Genomic DNA, 21,985 nt, shown 5'->3' on the forward strand with positions numbered 1-21,985 from the left:
AGTATGTAAACGAAATTGCTAACTTGTAAGCAATTTCATTACATAAAGGACATTTCATTTTACAGAGCGTACACCAGCCTTTATCACAATTGCACCGCATTCAGAAGTCCAATAGATGGAGCTATATTGTGATATATTTTAAGCTGGATCACTCGATCCACATTTAAAAGTCTCAAAATGAAATTCATATGACAAGAAAGCATCAAAGAGAGAACAAATATTATATATCATACTCAATATAAGGTGATTTCTGTAAAAAAAAATATATATATATTTTTACATCTCTCATTGTAAGGTGTTCCACTTATACAAGAAATTATTGAAATGTATTGGCTTTTACAGGTCAATAATCAATAAAACATACATTAGATTGCTTTGAATGTGTGTATGCATGTTGTTTCGTACACAGCTAATTCTACTTGTATATTTCCCAGAATGCCTTGCTTTTCGAGTGAATTGTAGCGTTACCACCCATGATTGTATTTGTTATACCCTTTCAAAAGCAATAATTGATAACCTTTAAAATTTAAGTGTGGCTTCTGTACCTTTAGAGACAGAAGAATTCTGTATAGAATATTAGGTATTGTTTCCCTGTGTTGTTTTTCTGCTATTTTTTAATGGTAGGGTAGATGTTTTCTCTCTACCAAATGTATTGGTAAGTTATTGTATTTAACAGACTTCAAAGTACTTTTCTTAGAGGCGAGTGGTCTGCATGCAGGCAGGCTGCACACAGGCATCGTGAGATCATTTCATTGACAGTTCAACCAGAAGTTGCCGCCACTACAGACAAGTCAAATGCCTGTTCAGTGGCGCTTCAAAACTATCTCCAGAGAAGGTTTCATGGCGGCTTTTTAAAAGCTGTACCCTTTCAGACAAACAAACATGCTGTAGCCGAGGTGCTTCAAGGCGCCACATTCCAAATGTCTGAAAGGGGTGTTAGTGACAGAGACATGGTTGTTGCATTCATCCATTTCAATCACCAAGTGAGATCCTAAGCAAATATGTTATCATAAAAATGTAATTATTCCACTCAATACCACCAGTATTCCATAAGCCCTTATTTTAAGGCCCTAGTTTTACCCTAATATAGTGGCATGAAACTCATGGTTTACAGGCCACATCAGGCCTGCAAGTCACATTATGCTGGCTTGAAAAGTGATGTGTGATTCTTATTGGAATCCAGCCAGAGTGAGGAAATCCAACGTTTTGAATTTTTATTCACCCACAACCTGCATTCAGAATGAATGCTAGGTTTTGAAGAGTAAGACAGGAGAATACCTAAACCATTTAAACTGGAACAACCATTTCAGGACCTGGGTGCAATAAGTCCAAATAACAGATTTGATTAGTTTAGACAAATTTATGTTATTTATATTTGAGTAGCATACGATTAATTAATCAATCATGCAAAATCAGAAATATTGAAACAAACAATTCTAAAAATCAACAAGCAATAGAACATGCTGGGAAACACTGGTTAGTACCACTGGTTAGTAGCACCAAGACTGGGGTTATTTTACACCACTGTGTTAATTTAATATTAATTTAATATTAATATTAAATATATATGAAATATTAATTAATTTTCACTTACAGAGTTCATTTAAAACCTGAGTCAACCTAAGAAATGTTACACTGAAAATCAACACTGTCCAATTTGCTGTGTATCTAAATGGAGCAACAGAAGGACAGGGTGAGAACCAGTCGACACACAAAAGCATCAGAGACTTTTATACTTGGGCAATGTATGAGTGCTTGTGAGAGAGTGTGTCTTCCGAGGAAACGTGGGGAGAGGGGGAGCAGGAGAGTGGGTGCACCTGCAGAAGAGCTCTGTCTGAATCAGATAGTCACCCACTGGGGTGGGAGGCAGAGGAGAGAAAGGAGAGGAGATACATCTGTGGTGTTGAGGAGAGGGGGGGAAGAGGACCGAACAGGAGAGGAGGGGAGAGGAGCTAACAGGAGAGGAAGGAGAGGACCTAACAGGACAGAGCCGGACAGGAGAGAACATGAGAGGGGAGGAACGCAGGAAAAGAGAGACACAGTACAGCTGCACTTTCCGAGGAAAGCGTAGAAACCGGGAGAGCAGCCTCCTGCTCTGCTCAAAGCCCTCCCGCTAATTCTCCCATTTGACACTCAACACAAACCACACAATACTGCCATAATCACTGCTGCTCCACTGGAGCTGGTAATCAGATGTAAATAAGGCACATTGATAACGAGCCGCCAGAGGAGGAAATTCCTCTAATTGCTGTAGTAGCTAGCTCTCCAGAAACAGACTTCACTGAGAGACATAAGAGGAGTGGGAGCCGGGAGGCGAGCATCGTCCTCCACGACCGCCTGCATCTGAAAGGCATTGGGCAAGAGAAGGGGGGGAAAGTCCAGATAGCAGAGTGGTGTTACGATGTGAAATGCTTGGGAGCTTGTTTATATATATATATATAGAATAGTTGATAGGAATGAATCATGTAAGTTTCACCGAGGATGGAGCCTTTGAACAAACATTAGTTTTCATATGAACAGTTATTCTGCAAAGAGAATTAAAAATGAGTATGCATTTTTTAAAAGATATGGAATTTGTAATCCACATTTAATATTACATATTTTCATGAATATTCATGATATAGATAAATTGCCTATCCAGAGCTAATATATGAACGAAATACTAATATAATACAACTATTTATTCTGTACTATGCTATTTTTCTAAGCAAAACTAACAAAAAAACAAGGTTATTCTGAAAATGCAAGAATGAATGCTACAACAAAACTATGTCACAATATATCCCAGAAATCCAGATACCAGTTGTCAGTGAATAGGGCCAAAAGCCTTTATGAGTGATGAGCAAAGTGTCCATTTTGCAACCACAACTAAAAAACGATGGAACACAGCAGAACGAGAAACTCTTCCATCCAAATGAGCGTGTGCAGCTGAGGAAGTAGTGAAGGAGGCTGTAGGAGGGGAGAAGAGACCTCTATCATGACTGTAAACAACGGCCTACGTCACTGCATTTATTGTACGTTCCTAACAGACCTCACTAAATTATGTCGACAACTGTGTATAATAACACCGCAACTGTATGTCTCCTTGCATAAATAGGTATAACAGTGTTTAAATTATATATTTTGTGGGGGCCGATTGAAAGGAGACATAAAAATTCATCAGAACGGTACAATGCTTACACAGCATTTCGCAGGTGCATTTTTTTCAAGTAGCGTCCGTGAAAATACGACCTTTGTTGATTGATAGAGCTGTCCCAAGAAGGAAAAACAAGACATTGTAAATAGCATGTAACCTCTCCAGATGATATGGTGTGCTGTCTGGTGTCATAAACAACTTGTGTTGCTGTAAACGCATGCAGGCCTGGAGAATGCATCTACAGGTTGGTGAACTACTGCATTAACAAGTAGTTCTCCCCCTGATAGAATATAATACCGGGCCAGACGTTTTCCTCTTCTAGTCTTTGTAGGCACAGGAAATCATGGACTTTATTTATTTATTTAAGTCATTTTCACTGTGAGACTACTGGCTGATTAATGGCCCACATGGCCTGGGTGTTATACAAGTAACTTGAAACATGGAAATATTTCCAGTATACCTGTATAATTTGTTTTTTGAAAATGTCAGTATCCAGTCAGAGGTGGAAATTCTTGAAGGCACAATAAAGTAAGTAAGTAAGTAAGCATACTATATACAGGAAATATTTTAAAAGTCAGTTCCAATACCATATTTACATGTGCAGGAATACTGGAGTGATGGAGGTAGATATGTATAGTGATGGAGGTAGATATGTATAGTGATGGAGGTAGATATGTATAGTGATGGAGATAGATATGTATAGTGATGGAGGTAGATATGTATAGTGATGGAGGTAGATATGTATAGTGATGGAGGTAGATATGTATAGTGATGGAGGTAGATATGTATAGTGATGGAGGTAGATATGTATAGTGATGGAGGTAGATATGTATAGTGATGGAGGTAGATATGTATAGTGATGGAGGTAGATATGTATAGGGGTAAGTAAGGTGACTAGGCAACAGGATGTAAGATAAACAGAGTAACAGCAGCTTGTATGTGAGTGGGTGTGCAGTCAGTATAAATGTATGGGCATATTATGTGTGAGTGAGAAAATGTTGGAGTGAGTGTGTGTTTTGTAGTGACAGTGTGTGTGTGTGTGTGTGTGTGTGTGTGTGTGTGTGTGTGTGTGTGTGTGTGTGTGTGTGTGTGTGTGTGTGTGTGTGTGTGTGTGTGTGTGTGTGTGTGTGTGTGTGTGTGTGTGTGTGTGTGTGTGTGTGTGTGTGTGTGTGTGTGTGTGTGTGTGTGTGTGTGTGTGTGTGTGTGTGTGTGTGTGTGTGTGTGTGTGTGTGTGTGTGTGTGTGTGTGGTGTGTGTGTGTGTGTGTTTGTGTGTGTGTGTGTGTGTGTGCATAGAGACAGTGTGTGTGTGTGTAGAGCCCTGTGTGTGTGTGTGTGTGTGTGTGTGTGTGTGTGTGTGTGTGTGTGTGTGTGTGTGTGTGTGTGTGTGTGTGTGTGTGTGTGTGTGTGTGTGTGTGTGTGTGTGTGTGTGTGTGTGTGTGTGTGTGTGTGTGTGTGTGTGTGCATAGAGACAGTGCAAAGATTGAAATAAAAGGTCAATAAAGTAACAAGATTGATTCAGATAGTCCGTGTAGATATTGTGTTAGCTATTTATCAGTCGTATTGCTTTGGGATAGAAGCTGTTCAAGAGCATGTTGGTGTCAGACTTGATGCACCGGTATGTCTTGCCAAGCGGCAGCAGAGAAAATAGTCTATGGCTTGGGTGGTTGGAGTCTTTGAAGATTTTCGATGCCTTTTTTTCACATCGCCTGATATAGAGGTCCTGAATAGGGAGCTCAGCCCCAGTGATGTACTGTACTCCTACAGCCCTCTGTAGGATCCAGTTGCAGAAGGAGGTGTTCAGGCCCATAGTCCTACGCTTGGTGACGAGCTTGGAGGGGACAACGGTGTTGAGCGCTGAGCTGTTGTCAATGAACAGCATTCTCACATAGGTATTTCTCTTATCTAGGTGGGTGAGGGCAGTGTAGAGAGCAATTGAGATTGCGTTGTCTATGGATCTGTTGGGGTGGTATGCAAACTGGAGTTGGTCTAGGTTGGCTGGGATGGAGGAGTTAATGTGTGCCATAACCATTTCATATAATACAGAAGTGAGTGCTACGGTGTGGTAGTCATTGTGGCATGAAGCCTTAGAGTTATTAGGATCAGGAATGATTGTGGTTATCATAAAACATGTAGGGATTACAGACTGGGACAAGGAGAAGTTGAAAATTACTGTGAATATTTCTTTATTTAGCCTTTCTTTAACAAGGCAAGTCAGTTAAGAACAAATTCTTATTTACCTATTTAATATGCCTGCCAGCTGTTCTGTGCAAGCTCTGAGAACGCACCCTGGAATACGGTGTTGACCTAATTAAAGACCCTTCTCACATGGGCCTCGGAGAGCGAGATCAACCAGTCCTCTGGGCAGGTGACGGCCCTCACACCCTGCTCATTGTTGTTGTTGTCAAAACGTGCATAAAATGCATTGAGTTGGTCTGGTAGAGAGGCCTCGCTGGGCAGATCACGGCTGGGTGTCCCATTATAATGCGTAATGGACTGTAGCCCCTATCACAGGCGGCAGGCGGCGGAGCCTGAGTAATATGATTCTACCCTATTCCTTATAAACGTGTATATTTACTGCAGACCATCTGTAGTACTTTATAACATACAGTATATTATACCTCCCTTCATCTAGGGGTTCTCTGCATTTTCTCCAATGGAGACATAGTCTATTTGTTTTTGAAAGTGTATTTGAAAGTAATTCAAAAATGAAAAAGACCATAAAGACGATAAATACCTACTAAACAGCTAATTAAACACTGCATGCATAATAGCATGAGATCAATTTGAATGTGATGATACTATTTGAATGTGATACTGATACTTTCAGTGCCTGCAATACGTAACAGTTATTTTTGTATTTTTTTTGTCCACATAGTTCCAAACTGCTGAAAGAGTTCCCTAGCATCAAAACCCTGTCAGATTAAATGGAAACGTTGAAAAGACACCTCTCTCTGATCGGCTCGCCGACCGTGCTTTGTCACAACGACCTCCTGACTAAAAACATCATCTATGACTACAAAGAGGGTGGATGATGGGTCGTAGTACCTGGAATTTGAGTTGCAAGGCTGACATAAAAAGGGTTCCAAGCGAGTTCATGTGATCATTTAAAAAAGCGACGCAGTACGAAGAATAAGTGGATTCATTACTACTGAACTGATTGGTTATAGCGTTTGTTCTGCCATTCTGATGCAATATACCATCAGTGTCAGTAAGAATACAAGATTGCCATGTTTTAGACTCAATAACTTGGATGTCCTTTTGATTTAACTTATTTCCATGAAATGGTCCAATTGCAAGACATGTTCCATTTTAACACTTTGACAAAATGTGGTTCACAAAACGGTCACATCTTTCCTTTCTTTTGCTATGGATAATAAATCTATACCCTATTCTCTTAATGCTCTTGTCATTTCATTATGTCATAATGTCATTTCATTATGCCCTTATGTGCAGACGTACGGCCTTGGTCATCGTTATGATTAATGTATGGAACACGATTATAATGAAAACATTATTAATGTTTCTCTGAAGATTTTCAGGGACGTTTTTGTTGTAACAGTAAAGCACAAACTAAAAGAATATGATATCTGAACTAATCATACATATCAGAACATAATATGGAGTAAAGTGGAAAATTGTTTCATTGTATCTTTATTTTTTTATTTTTTTTATTGTATCCTATTGAGGAATTGTAGCATTGACTATTAAAGCTTTCAGAGCACACTATCAATTATAGCGGCATACAGATAACTGCCAAAATAAAGGAAACACCAACATAAAGTGTCTTAATAGGCAGTTGAGCCCTTATTCCACTCCAGTCATTACCATGTGCCCAATTAAGGTGCCACCAACCTCCTGTGACACACACACTCACACTATTCTCCTTTTGAAACCCCTCTTTCGAAGTCACTGAGATTATTATAATAATTTTTTTATTTAACATTTAATTAACTAGACAAATCAGTTAAGAACAAATTCACATTTACAATGACGGCCTACACCGGCCAAACCCGGACGACGCTGGACCAATTGTGCGCTGCCCTACAGGACTCCCAATCACGGCCGGTTGTGATACAGCCTGGATTCAAACCAGGGTGTCTGTAGTGACACCTTTGGCACTGAGATGCAGTGCCTTAGACCGCTGCACCACTCGGGAGCTTCAAGATCTCTTCTTCTAGCCATGGTAGCCAAAATATTGGGCAACTGGGCATTTTTGTACATGACCCTAAGCATGATGGGATGTTAATTGCTTAATTAACTCAGGCATTTGCTTTCAATATACTTTGTATCCCTCATTACCCAAGTGTTTCCTTTATTTTGGCAGTTACCTCTACATAGGGTACGGTACTGGGTTTCAAATATTTGAAAAAATCATTAAAATACTTCGAGGCTTTGCTTGTCTGCCTAGTGGGTGGTGTTTGCAGTTTTGGGACTTTTCTATTTGTTTATTAAGCCAGGCATGCTCAAACAGGCCAAGTATTTGAATATATTTGTCAAGTAATTTCAACCTAGGTCTGATAGAGTAATAATTATATTGCTGAGGTGCTACAGAACAGTGTGTATAATGTGTATGTGTCATTGCAATAAGCTGTATGAACCGTGCATTGCTCTCGTCTCCTTTAGGTGAGATTCATTGACTATGAGTATGCTGATGATAACTAACAGGCCTTCGACATAGGCAACCCCTTCAATGAGTTTGCAGGTGCCTTCCTTCAGTTGACAGTTCATTTCTGAGGTGTATCTCACAGACGGGGAATCAGAGCAAAATGTTTTTTTTTATTTCAATGTATTTCAAATATTTCATTTTGCCTTCAACGTTGAACTAAGCAAGCGCATTAAAGGGACATTACACCTTCGAATAAAAGTTTGTCAGATGTAAAGTAGTCTAATGTCAAGATGAAACCATTTCCCACAACATTGGTCGTGTAGATCCAGCTATTTGCCTCCACCCCAAATGAATGTAAAAGATACGCTGACAAACTTTCCTTTAAAGTTTCCCTATACACAGTTTACGTAAAGATTTACAGTGTGATCTTTTAAACAGTCAGGCCCACCAGTCCCCCTCCCCTTCTCCATCTCTCTCTTTTTATCTCAAATGCACGCACACTCTCTCTCTCACACACACACACTCTCTAAAACACACACACACGGGCACACACACACACACATGAAGTCTGGGAATTTCCAGGGACCTCATGATACGTTACAGATCTCCAGAGTGGTACAAGGGTTTCTAACCCATGTTGTTGCAGTATCATCCAGCCTGATTGGTTTGACAGGTTCTCATTAAATTTGTCTGTGTGTTTGATACGTCCCCAAGGTGTGAAAGGCATTGACTACAGCCTGTATCCCAGCCCTGAACTGCAGAGGGACTGGTTGACTGCTTACCTGGAGAGCTACAAGCACAGTGTGGGGCTGGGAGCCACAGTTACAGGACGAGAGGTTCAGGAGCTATATGTTCAAGTCTTCAAGTTCTCACTGGTGAGAGACACTGGCACAGCACCCATTAACCTGGCCTACGACGTTAATATTTCACCACAGCACCCATTAACCTGGCCTACAACGTTAATATTTCACCACAGCACCCATTAACCTGGCCTACGACGTTGATATTTCACCACAGCACCTATTAACCTGGCCTACAACATTAATATTTCACCACAGCACCTATTAACCTGGCCTACAACATTAATATTTTACCACAGCACCCATTAACCTGGCCTACGGCATTGATATTTCACCACAGCACCCATTAACCTGGCCTACGACGTTGATATTTCACCACAGAACCCATTAACCTGGCCTACGGCATTGATATTTCACCACAGCACCCATTAACCTGGCCTACGGCATTGATATTTTACCACAGCACCCATTAACCTGGCCTACAACATTAATATTTCACCACAGCACCCATTAACCTGGCCTACGGCATTGATATTTCACCACAGCACCTATTAACCTGGCCTACAACATTAATATTTCACCACAGCACCCATTAACCTGGCCTGCGGCATTGATATTTCACCACAGCACCTATTAACCTGGCCTACAACATTAATATTTCACCACAGCACCCATTAACCTGGCCTACGGCATTGATATTTCACCACAGCACCCATTAACCTGGCCTACGGCATTGATATTTTACCACAGCACCCATTAACCTGGCCTACGGCATTGATATTTCACCACAGCACCCATTAACCTGGCCTACGGCGTTGATATTTCACCACAGCACCCATTAACCTGGCCTACAACATTAATATTTCACCACAGCACCCATTAACCTGGCCTACAACATTAATATTTCACCACAGCACCCATTAACCTGGCCTACAACATTGGTATTTTACCACAGCACCCATTAACCTGGCCTACAACATTGATATTTCACCACAGCACCCATTAACCTGGCCTACAACATTGATATTTCACCACAGCACCCATTAACCTGGCCTACGACGTTGATATTTCACCACAGTCTAAGTAAATACTGTATGTCTACTTTCTGATTCACTTTTATTTCTCTGTGTGAAATTTACAGGATATAAATTCATTGGCTGATCTCCATTTTAATGTGGGTGTTTGTCAATGCAGAGACCAAAAGTAGTTTCACTATAGTAATGAGCACTGGCAAGATTCAATATTTCAATTCACATCAAACAATGTCCTTTTACGGGTCCATATTTCCAAAAACCGAAGTCCCATCCACTCTGTATGATCCACTTACCGCTGCAATTTGACATTCTCTATTGGAGCTGATTTGAAACCACTGCAAGAAAAATGACAGACAGCAGCCAAGATGTGTTTTTTTAACAACCACAATTTTCAGTCTTTGGTGGCTCAAGTGCTGCTGGACTTAACTAATGGTGCTTTCATAAGTGGACACAATACGCAGGATTGTTTTAGTAATTTGGGGGGGTAGTGTCGATGTCTCTCAAAATAGTCCAGAAATGATGAGTAAGCCTTTTCTTTTTAAAATAACTCTGCCTCAGCCAAAACGTGGAAGGGAAGAAGAAAAAAAAAACATGCCTGGAAATGAATAAGAGCAGCGATAACATATTGTTGATTGAAATCAGATTTCTGTGACAAACCAAGAACTCTGGCTTGGTGAAGTGGGAGAAGTCCCTCATTGACAATGAATGGGTGAGTCAAGTTTCCTGTCCAAGTTAAATCTGGCATAGAGATGGTGGATATGGTTGTTTATCAAAACAATCACGACAGAAACGTTTGGCGTAGCTGGTTTTCATTTAAATCTGATTTAGAGATATGACTAGAACTTTCTGAACATCCCTCCCAGACTCTGGTTTTTAGTCATGTGACCGGATCGTTATGGTTTGCCAGTGTTTTTAGACTACCATTTCAGTTAATGGGAGGACCTAGGTCTACTGAAAGGAAACGTACTTTGTCCAACTGATATCAATGCCCTATTGAACTGCAGGGTCTGTTGTGATATTTCCCAGGGTCCTTAAATAGACAAATCGTCTTCGCTGTGGCATCACTAACAAGTAGTTCTCTGCCAATGTTCTGGGGCGGGAAGCTTCTCCACTGATTCTCTCCCTATCTTAAGCCGAGACAGAGTAAGCCAAGGCACACTGGGCTCTTTACGCCTCTTCTTGGCCCCCTCTGGGAACCCCCCCCCCCAAGTACTGGAGGGCCAAAGACTGTGACTCCGTGATGTCACCCCCCTATCTTGTTGTAGTATGCTTCCTCTCTGGGCTTTTCTGAATGGCTCCCTGTCACTGGCCATCTCTGCTTAGCGTTAGGCTAATGGCATCTTAATGGAGGGGAGTTATTAAACATAGTAGAAGAACTGCACTCAATCTCCATCTACAACCGGGAGAGATATTACAGTTGAAAATGTGCCAGGAAAAAATGGAGAGGAGAAACCACACACTGCTCCAGTATTTCATTCCGCCCTTTAGTTGATTATCAAATAAAAATGTGATTATATCACTCGGCCACAACACAGAGGCCCGCCTGGAACTCGTTAGGAAATGATTAGTGGTCCCACCGTGGATAATTACTATTAGGGTGGATGACAACAGAAATGTATGGATGCGTAGAGTGTTATGGACCTAAGGGAGCAATTCCATTAGTACGGGAACAATTCAATAGCATTACACTTTTCCCCTTTTTCTTAAGAAGCAAAACACAGGGAAATCTAAACAATTTACTTGTGGTTTATGGGTACAAAAAATCTTGTCATAAAAAATGTGCCATGAATAACATCCTAACACAATACAGCTCTCACATAAGTTCATTTTCTAGTTTAAAGACGTAAACATTTACGAAACATTTACAAAACGTATAGCACTTTCTTACCAAGACTCTAGGTAATGTTACTAAACATATCGTGAGAATATATATTTTAAATTAGTTACACAGTTATTGTTTTAGTTAATGCTCCATTTCAACACTTGCTTCAAATTCTTCCCGGCACCGCAATGGACAGTATTTTCTGTCAGCCTTGACGGCATTTGCCGTTGATGTCTCATTGAAAACAATGGTATAAGTTTTTGTCCTGCCTTCATGAGTTGCTCGAGACGCTGCATAAGAAAGGTCATTACAGAAGTAGGATCTTCATTTGAGAACGCTTTCATTTGCTGAGAATTTTCCTGCGCTGCAGTAACTGCAGATGAGCTTTGTGATTTACATAAATTCACTGAAAACCCACTCTAACACAGTTATATCATAGTTCTAAAACAAAGGTCATGTGGTTTGGTAAGAAGAATGTCCCTCTCCCCACAGGTGTGATTACTTCCTCTGAGGGTTTAGAGCTTGAGGTAGTCACCTCATACACGTACTTGGGAGTATGGCTAGACGGTACACTGTCCTTCTCTCAGCACATATCAAAGCTGCAGGCTAAAGTTAAATCTAGACTTGGTTTCCTCTATCGTAATCGCTCCTCTTTCTCCCCAGCTGCCAAACTAACCCTGATTCAGATGACCATCCTACCCATACTAGATTACGGAGACGTAATTTATAGATCGGCAGGTAAGGGTGCTCTCGAGTGGCTAGATGTACTTTACCATTCGGCAATCAGATTTACCACCAATGCCCCTTATAGGACACATCACTGCACTCTATACTCCTCTGTAAACTGGTCATCTCTGTATACCCGTCGCAAGACCCACTGGTTGATGATTATTTATAAACCCTCTTAGGCCTCACGCTCCCCCTATCTGAGATATCTACTGCAGCCCTCATCCTCCACATACAACACCCGTTCTGACAGTCACATTTTGTTAAAGGTCCCCAAAGCACACACATCCCTGGGTCGCTCATCTTTTCAGTTCGCTGCAGCAAGCGACTGGAACGAGCTGCAACAAACACTCAAACTGGACAGTTTTATCTCAATTTCTTAATTCAAAGACTCAATCATGGACGCTCTCACTGACAGTTGTGGCTGCTTTGCGTGATGTATTGTTGTCTCTACCTTCTTGCCCTTTATGCTGTTGTCTGTGCCCAATAATGTTTGTACCCTGTTTTGTGCTGCTACCATGTTGTGCTGCTGCCATGTTGTGTTGCTACCATGTTGTTGTCATGTTGTGTTGCTACCATGCTGTGTTGTCATGTGTTGCTGCCATGCTATGTCGTTGTCTTAGGTCTCTCATTATGTAGTGTTGTGTTGTCTCGCTTGTCGTGATGTGTGTTTTGTCCTATATTTTTATTAAATGTATTTTTATTTTTAATCCAAGCCACTGTCCACGCATGAGATCTTTTTCCTTTCGGTGGGCCGTCATTGTAAATAAGAATGTGTTCATAACTGACTTGCCTAGTTAAATAAAGGTTAAATTAAAATAAATAAATAAACATTAACAGTATTGCACTTTTCATGTAGCCTACTTTTGTCCAACCACCGATCAAGCAACATTATGGACTAAATGTTTAAATCCTGTTGCTGTAGGATAATTTTGCTATGACAATATTGGTACAGTTAAGATCCAACATCAGTCTATTTCAGTCATGTAGCACACAATATTGCACCATGAAAGGTACATCCTTAAAACCACAGCAGTGTGGAACAAAGGCTTCTGGGAACATACAGGACAGGAAAATATAACCAGAGAGGAATTGTAATGGTTTTCTGGGGTCTGAAACACCAGCTCTTTGCAGGCTACAGTGTCTCGAATAGACCACTTAGTGGGTACTTCAATCTCACTGAACTTTAAAGAGATACTCCCCCAGACTCAGATGAACTCATGGATACCATTTGTATGTCTCTGCATCCAATATGAAGGAAGTTAGAGGTACTTTGCGAGCCAATGCTAACTACTGTTAGCGCAATGACTGGAAGTTATGGTATCTACTAACATGCTAGCTGATACCGTAAACTTCCAGTCATTGTGCTAAAGCTAGTTAGAAATTACGCTAATGCTAGCGTAGTTGTGGCAGGTAGCCTAGCAATTAAGAGCGTTGGACCAGTAACTGAAAGGTTGCTGGTTCAAATCCCCGAGCTGACTAAGTAAAAATCAGTCGATGTGCCCTTAAGCAAGGCACTTAACCCTAACTGCTCCTATAAGTCCCTCTGGATAGGAGTGTCTGCTAAATGACAAAAATATAAATGTCTAGTTAGCTTCTTCTTTCAAATTGCACGCAGAGACACCCACGAGTTGATCTGCGTTGGGGAAAGAGATTAAGGGCTCCTTTGTCAAAATCCCGAAGTATCCCTATAAGAAAGACAGGATTCTAAATTATATTTAACAATAAGAAATATTTTTTAAATGTAGTGACAGGGTTAAACATTAGATTTATACAGAAGAGGACATCAAGTACATGTCAAGCTGAGAACAACCCTGAATTAGGCGTGACCCTTCCCCTTCTCACAAACCTATTCGCAGGTCTCCAATTTCTTCTGGAGTCTCTGGGCTATCCTGCAGGCCAGATACTCGTCCATTGACTTCAACTTTGAAAGGTGAGTGACCAGGTATCTCTTGAGTCTAGACTGTGGGACTTCGGTCTTACAGTAATAGTATTACTTCTAAATGCTGATACAAAGTAAAACCTACAATTGTTTACTTAGCTTTACTATGAATAGCCTTTCCTCACCTCAGACCTCTGCTGCTCCGTACTCACACAACCTCCCCGCCTCCCCATACTCACACAACCTCTCCCCGCCCCATACTCACACAACCTCTCCGCCTCCCCATACTCACACAACCTCTCCGCCTCCCCATACTCACACAACCTCCCCGCCTCCCCATACTCACACAACCTCTCCGCCTCCCCATACTCACACAACCTCCCCCCGCTTCATACTCACACAACTTCCCCGTCGCCCCATACTCACACAACCTCCCCGCCTCCCCATCCTCACACACCCTCTCCCCGCCCCATACTCACACAACCTCCCCCCGCTTCATACTCACACAAATTCCCCGTCGCCCCATACTCACACAACCTCTCCGCCTCCCCATACTCACACAACCTCCCCCCGCCCCATACTCACACAACCTCCCCCCGCTTCATACTCACACAAATTCCCCGTCGCCCCATACTCACACAACCTCCCCGCCGCCCCATACTCACACAACTTCCCCGTCGCCCCATATTCACACAACCTCCCCGACGCTCCATACTCACACAACCTCTCCGCCTCCCCATACTCACACAACCTCCCCGCCTCCTCATACTCACACAACCTCCCCGCCTCCCCATACTCACACAACCTCCCCGACGCTCCATACTCACACAACCTCCCCGACGCTCCATACTCACACAACCTCCCCGACGCTCCATACTCACACAACCTCCCCGACGCTCCATACTCACACAACCTCCCCGACGCTCCATACTCACACAACCTCCCCGACGCTCCATACTCACACAACCTCCCCGCCTCCCCATACTCACACAACCTCCCCGCCTCCTCATACTCACACAACCTCCCCGCCTCCCCATACTCACACAACCTCCCCGACGCTCCATACTCACACAACCTCCCCGACGCTCCATACTCACACAACATCCCCGCCTCCCCATACTCACACAACCTCCCCACCTCCCCATACTCACACAACCTCCCCGCCGCCCCATACACACACAACCTCCCCGCCTCCTCATACTCACACAACCTCCCCGCCTCCTCATACTCACACAACTTTTATGAGGAATGAGAAAGCACCTAGCACAATGGATGAACTTCAATGGAATCACCTAGTAACACATTAGAACCAGTAACAAACATTTTGTATTTTCAGGGGGAGAAAAATTATGAAAAAAAGATATTATGAACAGTATAGTCCTCTGAGCAGAAAGTGTTCCTTTCCTCCTCCTCTCGTTCTTCCTCCTCTCTGCTACCATGCCCCATTGTGCCCCACAGCAGCAGCAGCAGCAGTCTCCACTGTGCTGATGTTAATCACTATTGACACACAGCACCCTCCCCTCTGTGTGGCGTCTTCTCTGCCCGCTCTGTGGACCAGTGACAGGTGTCCCACCTCTTCTCTATCAGAACCTTGGAAGAAATGTGATACATGAGGAGCAGATGGAACAGTATTGTTCCAGTCTCATTGGTCCTCCCTGTCTGTCTCTCATCCCCGGTTGGGCCACATGTGGCTGTTAGCTTGTCTAGCCCTACCAAGCTCCATGCACAAGTTGCCCCAAAGTGCATTGCGAGGGTCAGGTTACATCCCTATACCCCTAATCTAAGTTGAACCATAATGAGGTGGAGAACGGCGAGTTTGCACCAGCTGCTTGTGTGGGTAAAGTCTCCCTCTAGAGCTTCCAGTAGAGAGCATATGTCCTAGACTGGGAGGAGAGTCCTCGCGATTAAGGTTTGTTGGGGTGTTTCTCTCTATGCCTGTTTCCTCGCTGCATTATCTCTTTGAGCCAAATCTCTGCTGACTACTCAACGAATGACAGGCGACTGCTAGGCTTCCCGCTTAACCAAAGACAGATGTGCATGTGACAATAGGGAGCCGCAAGGGGAATGCATGCACCCCAACCTCCCTGCCTCCCACCCTACACTCTTAGAAAAAAGGGTTTTGAAAGGATTTGTTGGCTGTTCCCATTGGAAAAGCCTATTTTGTTCCAGGTAGAACCCATTTTGGTTCCAGATAGAACTCTTTTCGGTTCCATGGAGAACCCTCTGTGGAAATGGTTCTACATGGAACGCAATAGAGTTCTACCTAGAACCAAAAAAAGTATTTCAAAGGGTTATTCTGTGGGGACAGCTGTAGAACCCTTTTAGGTTCTATATAGCACTTTTTTAAGTGAGTAGGAGGCCCACTGTTTGAGTAGAAGGCCCACTGTTTCAGTAGGAGGCCCACTGTTTCAGTAGGAGGCCCACTGTTTGAGTAGAAGGCCCACTGTTTCAGTAGGAGGCCCACTGTTTGAGTAGAAGGCCCACTGTTTCAGTAGGAGGCCCACTGTTTCAGTAGGAGGCCCACTGTTTGAGTAGGAAGCCCACTGTTTCAGTAGGAGGCCCACTGTTTCAGTAGGAGGCCCACTGTTTGAGTAGTAGGCCCACTGTTTCAGTAGGAAGCCCCCTGTTTGAGTAGGAGGCCCACTGTTTGAGTAGAAGGCCCACTGTTTCAGTAGGAGGCCCACTGTTTCAGTAGGAGGCCCACTGTTTGAGTAGAAGGCCCACTGTTTGAGTAGTAGGCCCACTGTTTCAGTAGGAAGCCCCCTGTTTGAGTAGGAGGCCCACTGTTTGAGTAGAAGGCCCACTGTTTCAGTAGGAAGCCCACTGTTTGAGTAGGAGGCCCACTGTTTCAGTAGGAGGCCCACTGTTTGAGTAGGAGGCCCCCTGTTTGAGTAGGAGGCCCACTTTTTGAGTAGAAGGCCCACTGTTTCAGTAGGAAGCCCACTGTTTGAGTAGAAGGCCCACTGTTTGAGTAGTAGGCCCATTGTTTCAGTAGGAAGCCCCCTGTTTGAGTAGGAGGCCCACTGTTTGAGTAGAAGGCCCACTGTTTCAGTAGGAAGCCCACTGTTTGAGTAGGAGGCCCACTGTTTGAGTAGGGGGCCCACTGTTTGAGTAGGAGGCCCACTGTTTGAGTAGGAGGCCCCCTGTTTGAGTAGAAGGCCCACTGTTTCAGTAGGAAACCCACAGTTTGAGTAGGAGGCCCACAGTTTGAGTAGGAGGCCCACTGTTTGAGTAGGAGGCCCCCTGTTTGAGTAGAAGGCCCACTGTTTGGAATGGGTCAAGTGAAGAAAAGCACATTGTGAAATGGTATACCTGCTTTTGAATGTGTGTATTTGCCCCCCTTTTTCTACAGTAAATAGTAAATAGGAAAATGTTTATTACTACATTTTATCGTAAAACATACATTTTCATGGCATCCTATTGGAGAAGTTAAATGTATTTTTTTTTAACTGCACTTCATGTGGTCATGTCCTACATTAGGCCAACATGATATAACCATAGACTTATGTCATCTTTAAGCAAGAGGGAAAAACTGCAAATTACGACAGCTGGTTCGATGGAAACAGACGTAATTAAATATTTTTTATCAATCATTCTCAACAAGAACTATTTTCTGTTTAACCAAGTTACTCTCAGAAGACTGATGATGACTCTAAAACAGGTTTTTCAGATAAATAACCTTTTCTAAAATTGAACAGTGAACAATTGTAATCATCCTCTCCATGATGTCATTGCCAATTTGAGGCACAAACTAACAATTTTAACAGAATGACAAATTAATCCAAACAAATACAACAAAATAACCACACATATAGATGGGCTGAGTGTGGAATGCTAAGTTGTGGAACTGGAAAATAACTTTATGTAATACACCTGTTGTATACCAAATTAGTATTTTCGCCACGGTAAGACGGCCAGTTAGGGCAACTGTGAGGTTCAGTGAGATTCACTCTATGTACTGAGCTGGCACCGAAGAGTTAACGATCATCTCCTTTATGTCTCCATTTTCTGTTCTTTTTTTAAACTTCACTGTTTCAAAGATGAGCCAAGGGCAAGAGCATCAGATTTATTGAAGTGTTGAACAACTTGGTTCAAACAAATACAAAACCACTTTTCTCGCGGTTAACTTTTCAAACATGTCGAGGCTTCTGTGCTACTTTGAAAGAAAGTACTTTGTTGAGATGATTAAAGTCAAAGCCGACTTAATAATGTCATGGCAGGCAACTACCTAAATCAATGCCATTTTGGGACAACTTCTGTGAAGATACAACATACTGTAACAAAGTAAATCAGTTCGTCCAAAGTAAGAGGGAAACAGGTCCCGTGGAATAAAGAAAATGTGTAATCTTTTGATTAGAAAATCTTATCTCAATTAGTTTTCCTAATTGATTATTTGATTGTCAACTCCCATTATCATCAGTTTATCTACAGGAAATCAAACCACAGGTTGAGATGTTGATGAATTATCAATTCACATGAATTCCAATCTTTTGTTACTGTATTTCTATTTCACCATTCTAATTTGTTAAAATCAATGAAACATTTTTTTACTGTTTAATGTCAAGCCATCTGTTTCACTTGGTTCATCTCTTTCTCTCTCCTCTTTCATTAATGGCATTCAACCGGATCCTACCTAACCTATCACTTCTCCTTTTTGTTATTAATCCCTCCCTATTAAAATGATTTTTCTCAGCTGACCCTCTTCCCCTTGATAGGAAAAGCATTGTAGAATGAGGAACATTTTAAGTGCTTTCACTGAACATCTTCATTTCCATGCCTGAAATGAGCTACTTTTGTCCCGCGTCGCTGAAAGAACTTTGTCATAATGGTTATCAAATGAATAATGCCTTTCCTCCCCTGAAAGCAAGCGTTATGACAACACAACACATTTGTGTTGATGAATAGGTCTCTACGCAGTTCATGAGTGTATAAAAGCCAGAAAATGCAATCCGGGGCCAGCAATACAAGACTCCGACTGATCCGGAATCATCTCAGTTCCAAATGCTTTTGACAGAACAGATATTGTGGCAATGTAACAGTTTAAAAAAGTATAATTTTTATTCATCTTTTTACTCATCTGCATGTAAATCCATGATTGAAACATTCATAGCAGTGCAGGTGAAAAGGTTTGGTTTGAATGGTGTTTTATGGCAGACAGATTGTAGCCCTTAATTTAATTTGAATGTGGATTTAACTGTACTTTACTATAATAAACTGTTGACAATAAACAAAGAAATGTATGTTTCCATCAATGTCTGTCACACCCTGACCTTAGAGAGCCTTTTTATTCTCTATTTTGGTTAGGTCAGGTCAGGGTGTGACTAGGGTGGGTACTCTAGTTTGTATATTTCTATGTTGGCCTGGTATGGTTCCCAATCAGAGGCAGCTGTCTATCGTTGTCTCTGATTGGGGATCATATTTAGGCAGCCTTTTTCCACCTGTTGTGTGTGGGATCTTGATTTAGTATTGTTGCTTGTTAGCGCTACAAAGCTGTACGTTTCGTTTTGTTACTCTTTATTGTTTTGTTGCTGGTTCACATTAATAAAAATGATGAACGCTTTCCACGCTGCACCTTGGTCCAATCCTTCAAACAACAATCGTTACAATGTCAAACCACCAGTGTTCATGCAGGTGTGTTCATGAGGAGACTTAGGCAGGGATTAAAGGTGCGTTATAACGCAGCCCACTATAACAGACTTGTTAAGGTCATTTACACTTAAACCGACATTTACAACATTTAATGTGACTGACAAGAACTTCTGGTCATTAGATCAGCAATTACTGACCACAAATTCTACTTCGCTGACCTGGACCCTTGGTTTGGATTACACAAAGCAGCCCCATTCATCCCGGATGCTCTGTTAAAAAGACATGTTGAAAATCAAATCAAATCAAATTGTATTAGTCACATACTCCACATAAAACAGGTGTAGACCTTACAGTGAAATGCTTATTTACGAGCCCCTAACCAACAGTGCAGTGTAAAAAAAATATGAATAAGAATAAGAAATAAAAGTAACAAGTAATTCAAGAGCAGCAGTAAAATAACAATAGTGAGACTATATACAGGAGGGTACCGATACAGAGTCAATGTGCTGGGGCACCTGTTAGTTGAGGTAATATGTACCTGTAGGTAGAGTTATTAAAGTGACTATGCATAGATAACAACAACAGAGAGTAGCAGCGGTGTAAAAGAGGGGGGGGGGGGGGGGGGGCAATGCAAATAGTCTGGGTGGCCATTTGATTAGATGTTCAGGAGTCTTATGGCTTGGGGGTAGAAGCTGTTTAGAAGCCTCTTGGCTTCTGGTGCTCCGGTACCGCTTGCCGTGCGATAGCAGAGAGAACAGTCTATGACTAGGGTGGCTGGAGTCTTTGACAATTTTTAGGGCCTTCCTCTGACACCGCCTGGTATAGAGGTCCTGGATGGCAGGAAGCTTGGCCCCAGCGATGTACTGGGCCGAACGCACTACCCTCTGTAGTGCCTTGCGGTCGGAGGCCGAGCAGCTGGCATAACAGGCAGTGATGCAACCAGTCAGGATGCTCTCGATGGTGCAGCTGTAGAACCTTTTGAGGATCTGAGGACCCATGCCAAAATCTTTTCAGTCTCCCGAGGGGGAATAGGGTTTGTCGTGCCCTCTTCACGACTGTCTTGGTGTGCTTGGACCATGTTAGTTTGTTGGTGATGTGGACACCAAGGAACTTGAAGCTCTCAACCTGCTCCACTGCAGCCCCGTCGTTGAGAATGGGGGCGTGCTCGGTCCTCTTTTCCTGTAGTTGAGGGAGAGGTTGATGTCCTGGCACCACCCGGAGAGGTAGGAGAGCTGGCGTTCTAGTCAGACTCCGTGGGAGGGCAAACCAATGTACAGTTTCTAGGCAATAAGGTAGACAAGCTCATGGCAAGGATCTATTCTCCTTCCAGAGCACACGAGAGATTGTAACATCCTTTATTTTACAGAAACATGGCTCTCCCCGGCTACACCTTCTCCTGCCATACAGCCTGTTGGAAAGTGCAAATCACCGCATTTAACCACAGTAAAGTGACTGGACATGGACGAGGACAAACAGACCAGCTATGACTTCCGTAAGTCAATCAAAGAGGCAAACATACATTACATGGATAAAGTGGTGTCGCAATTCAATGTCTCAGACATGAGACGCATGTGGCAGGGACTTCAGATAATCACAGATTGTAAAGGGAAAACGAGCCAGGTAGTGTACACTGACACCTCAGTCCCAGACAAACTTAACACATTCTTCACCCGCTTCGAGGAAAACAACACGCTGCTCACGAGGACTGCAAGCTCCCGATCTCTGCAGCCGACTTGAGTTGGGCTTTCAAACGTGTTAACCCTCGCAAGGCTGCTGGCCCAGATGGCATACCAAGCAGAGTTCTCAGTGCATGTGCAGACCAGCTGGCTGGACATGTGACCAACCACCTCGATTCGGTCTTATGTAGCAACATTTCAAATTTACATTGGATAAAAGTAGAGACTCAGAGCTACAAAATGGTATATCATACACTGCAGTTGAGGAACAATGGGAAAGTAATTCTGCTTTGAAAGTTGATAAACTTGAAACCCCACTTTTGAGAAAAAGTACATCTACCGGAGACCTCTTCTTTGTCTTCACCTTTTCAGCATCGTTCACACCCTCTTAAGCCTTAGCCCCACCCATCTCTTTAAGGATTCACATGTGAGGACATGTGCTAAACAGAATGAGTAAGGTAGTGTAGTAAACAACTAAAGATTTCAAGACTAAAAGTGGTAAAAGTAGTAGCCTACAACTCATCTCTCGGCATGTGCAGCCCATTCATTAACTCAGCCAATCATGGCTAGTGGGAAGGTTCTTGCCTTTTTCATATTTTTTTGTAATTTAACAATTTTATTCAGATTTACAGATGGCACACACGTTTGTTATTAAGGCACATGAAAGTTCACATGTTTCTGCCAAAAAACGAATCTGATGAAAAAAAACTAAA

General features: G+C 42.5%; 1 pseudogene; it reads left to right on the forward strand.

The window, feature by feature from the left end:
- LOC120051688 overlaps window positions 1-21,985 on the forward strand; it is a 40,019-nt pseudogene that overhangs the window by 12,918 nt on the left and 5,116 nt on the right.

The sequence above is a fragment of the Salvelinus namaycush genome, chromosome 8 (assembly GCF_016432855.1).
Source record: "Salvelinus namaycush isolate Seneca chromosome 8, SaNama_1.0, whole genome shotgun sequence".
NCBI classification, from domain to species: Eukaryota; Metazoa; Chordata; class Actinopteri; order Salmoniformes; family Salmonidae; genus Salvelinus; species Salvelinus namaycush.